The following is a 4214-nucleotide window of genomic DNA, read 5'->3' as shown; positions in this document are numbered from 1 at the left end:
ATAAAAAATATATTTCTCAAGGTTAGATGTACTTACCTCATTAACCTTCATGGGTGTGTGATCCATTCTCATTCTAAATTATTGAGAGTTTGTTGCCATGTTAGCAATCAGCCTTCTTGCTTCATCTGGTGTCTTGTCAACCAAAGCTCCTCCACTGACAGCATCTATTATACTGCAGTCCATTGGTAGAAATCCCTCATAGAAATACTAAATCAATAGCTGCTCACTTATTTGATGATGGGGACAGCTTGCACACAACTTCTTAAATCGCTCCTAATATTCATACAAGCTCTCTCCATTGTACTGCCAAATGCCACAAATTTCTTTTCTTATATTGGCAGCATGGGAAGTAGGAAAATACTTCTCCAAAAATATCTGCTTCATCCCATTCCATGAGTTGACAGATCCGTAAGGAAGGTAATACAACCAATCCTTAGTTGCGCCTTCCAGTGAGAAAGGAAAAGCTTGAAGCTTGATTTGATCCTCTGAAACTCCTAGAGGTTTCATGCTGGAACACACAACATGAAAATTCTTTTAAATGCTTATGTGGATCCTCACCTGCAAGACCATAAAACTTAGGCAACAAATGGATTGGTCCAGATTTCAACTCAATAGCAACATTTAAAGCAGGGTATTGAATACACAAAGGCTGTTGGTTTAGATCAGGAGCAGCCAACTCTTTCAAAGTTCTAACAGCCATGGTTTCGTTTTTGGAATTTGAATCCAAATTCGAATCTGAACTTAACTCCTTTGGAGATTAGACTCCTTTAGATGTACTCGGAATCTACTTAGCCTGCTTAGTTTAGCTATTTTTTCTACTTCTGGATCAAAGATTAACTCACCAGATTGAGAAGTTCTTGTCATAAACAAAAAGAAATCAAAGTAAAAATAGAAAAGTGCCTCAAAACCCTAGAAAACAATCGAATTTGGCCTCAAGAGGGTGGGGCCAAGGAATCCAATGGATAGATTGGTCTTGATCAGAACGTCGTTACCTTCAAAATAGGTATGGGCCATCCTCCTAATTCAACCAAAATTCTTAATGAATAGTAACACCATAATTTTTTTTAAAAAAAACCTAAAAACAGCAATAACTCATAAACAAAATTAATAACAGAATATCCTAACACTAAAAACACGAAATCCAATAAATATCAATCCCTGGCAATGGTGCTAAAATTCTTGATGGTTGTCTAATCCAACAAAATTTAAATTAATTGAAATTACTAACTATAAAATATTTTCTGCAGCAAGTTGTAAATGAAGGAGCGGAAGCATAAAAAACACAAGTTTATACTATTGAATTCAAAAATTTTCACCTAGGGTCACATGCATCATGCAAGATTTATTTTTATCTATTTGATTTCAATGAAAAACAGCATCACGCAAGATTGATTAATCCAATAAACAACAAGATTTATTGAAATTTATTGTTGTTAGTAGTATGCCCTAGAGCATATCATTTAGTATGTATCTTGTACATATATTTATTAATAAAAGGCATTTCTACTTTTCCGTTTACATAATATATTTATGTGTAATAGAAAAGGTCCATTGATATTTTGTTAGAAATATTATTCTTAAGTTGTTAAGAATATGAGTGACAATATTTCTAGCACAAACTATCATAAATAGGTTCACAATCGAGGATACTTCATAATAAGGACATGACTTATCCAGAAAGATTGTATTCATGTTTGTTCCCAAGTTATTTATATGAGATATAAATAAGATGGAATGGTGAGTCTAATGCCATATAACAAACATGATAGGCACTTATAAATGATAAGTAGGCCGAACCAGTGACATTTATGACAAGCACATGGAGTTTACTCTTGTCAATGTTTTGTCATAAATCATATCAGTGCATATAATCTTTAGACTTGAGATAGCACAGTTATCTTGTATATAGGTAGTTTAAGTTTGATACTGCTTTCATACTTGTACTGTGTATGGGTATATAGGCATGTGTTGGCTCCTACTAGTTATATATGGAGGTAGGTGTTGATCAAGATGAAATCTGTTCCTCTAAGTAAATAGAGATAAAATCCTATGTTCATTTAATTGTTCTTGATGTTTCAAGTTCCTGGCCAAGACAGATAGATTTATTCAGAAAAGAGTTTCTGATGAGAAAATCTTTTTAATCAAGAACTGGAATTAAAAGAGAACATAATATTCATAGCAAATGGAGTTTGACATAAACCATGACTCTAGCTTGAGTTGGGATTTTGTAACAGAGAGATTCTAGTGCATGGTAACATATGATTATAAGTTCATTTAAGGTAAACCTTATTACTAATTGGGTGGCCATGGCATCCTATGCTAGCTGTTAACCATGGTCTATGAGGTTCATAAAATGATTTAGAGAAATCATTTATGGTAAGAAAGAGTTCTGATGATATAAAGAGTTGATATCATGTCTCATTGCCAATTAATGATGAGACTAGTAAGTCACACACATACACAAGTTATCACCTATTTAAATATGATTTAATTAATTAATTAAAGAGTTTAATTGATTAATTAAATAGGTTTGGTTTGCAATTAAATTGCAAAGTCCCTAGCATGACTTGAAACCAAATCTAGCTTATTGGATGTGTAATATAAATTAAATTTATATTTAAAGTATTTAAATATGAATTTAATTAATGAGAAATTAATTAATAGAGATTAATTAATTAATTTATATTTGATATAAATTAATTAGAAGAAGAAAAATAATTATTTTGGGTTAAGAAGTCAAAATTAAGACACAGGGGCATTTTGGTCATTTCACAGTGTGACACGTGGCACCATGAGATGGTGACACATGGGATTACACATAAGCTTGCTAAATGTTTTTTTTTAATCCTGTAAGATGATTAAAATCAGGATTAAATATAGGTTTGACACTTGGCACAATGTGATTGGGTCACTTAAACCTAGAGCTAATCAAAGGGTGACATGTGGCAAGGGTTTAATGTGTTAACCTAGCTATTTAAGTGTGGTTATGAAAAGAAAAATAATCAGCAGCCACTCCTCTCCTTTGTCACGCCACTTTGAGGCTTTTCATCTATTATTCTTCATCTCTCATCAATTCAAAGAGATTAGCCATCAATCTCTTGAATTAAGAACACTAGAAATTATTTCTGTGTCCTGTTTACATCTCTAATAAAGGCAGAACTTGAATTTCTAATTAATAGAAAAAGCTTTAGAAGCTTTTCAAGGGCTGCCATAGGTGTTCTTGGTGTGGACAAGCTAGAGGGACAACATCTGGTGTCCTGAAGACGAATCTCAAAGGCGCAGACACGCTGCAGTGCATCAAGAGGTTAGTGTAATCGTTCTTGATTTAATTTAGGGTTCTAAAATTAATCTGATTAATTTTAAAATCTTAAATGGCAAATACAGATCCAAAAACATATTAAAAGAGTTTTAATATGTTTTTTATCATTGAAATCAAATAGATAAAAATAAATCTTGCATGATGCATGTGACCCTAGGTGAAAATTTTTGAATTCAATGGTATAAACTTGTGTTTTTCACGCTTCCGTTCCTTCTATTGGTGTCAGAGCCAATATATTTTCCATTTAGATTGTTGATTACATGATTTAATTGTGTGTTTGATAATGAGATCAAAAGATCATTGCTGGTTGCAAAGCAAGGTGGCGGCATATTTAAAAAAAAAAACACCATCAATGGTGCGCATGGTTTGGCTACCATGGGTGGTTCAAGGTTTGGCTTTTAATTCTGCAATTGTTGTATGATCTAAGGCCTATTCTTTGACTAATTAAAGTGTTTAATTAGTAATTTTAATCGCACAATTAAATTGTGATTCAAATCAGAATTTTATAAATTGTTTGAATGTGAATCAAATCTGAATTTTAAAAGTTGTTTGAATGTGATTCAAATCTGAATTTTTAAAGTTGTTTGAATCATATTTAAATCTGATTTTTTAAAATTGATTGAATAAAATTCAGATCTGATTTTTTAAAAAATGTTTGAATGTGATTCAAATCTGATTTTTTAAAAAAATGTTTGAATGTGATTCAAATCTGAATTTTTAAAGTTGTTTGAATGTGATTCAAATCTGAATTTTTAAATTTGTTTGAATGAGATTCAAATCTGGATTTTTAAATTTATTTGAATCATATTCAAATCTGGATTTTTAAGTTGAATATGAGATATTCAATTTAATTTAAGTATATATGTTTTATTTAATTGTTAAATAGTGATATGCA

General features: G+C 31.3%; 1 non-coding gene across 1 annotated transcript; it reads left to right on the top strand.

Annotated features, from left to right (window-relative positions):
• Positions 1-229: 229 nt before the first annotated feature.
• On the top strand, positions 230-336 carry LOC131175778 (small nucleolar RNA R71). Its single transcript, XR_009145968.1, has one exon. It is a non-coding gene; the product is annotated as a small nucleolar RNA R71 (small nucleolar RNA).
• Positions 337-4214: the final 3878 nt, after the last annotated feature.

Source organism: Hevea brasiliensis, chromosome 17 (assembly GCF_030052815.1).
Source record: "Hevea brasiliensis isolate MT/VB/25A 57/8 chromosome 17, ASM3005281v1, whole genome shotgun sequence".
In the NCBI taxonomy this organism is placed as follows: Eukaryota; Viridiplantae; Streptophyta; class Magnoliopsida; order Malpighiales; family Euphorbiaceae; genus Hevea; species Hevea brasiliensis.
This window is presented reverse-complemented; position numbering and strand designations above follow the sequence as displayed.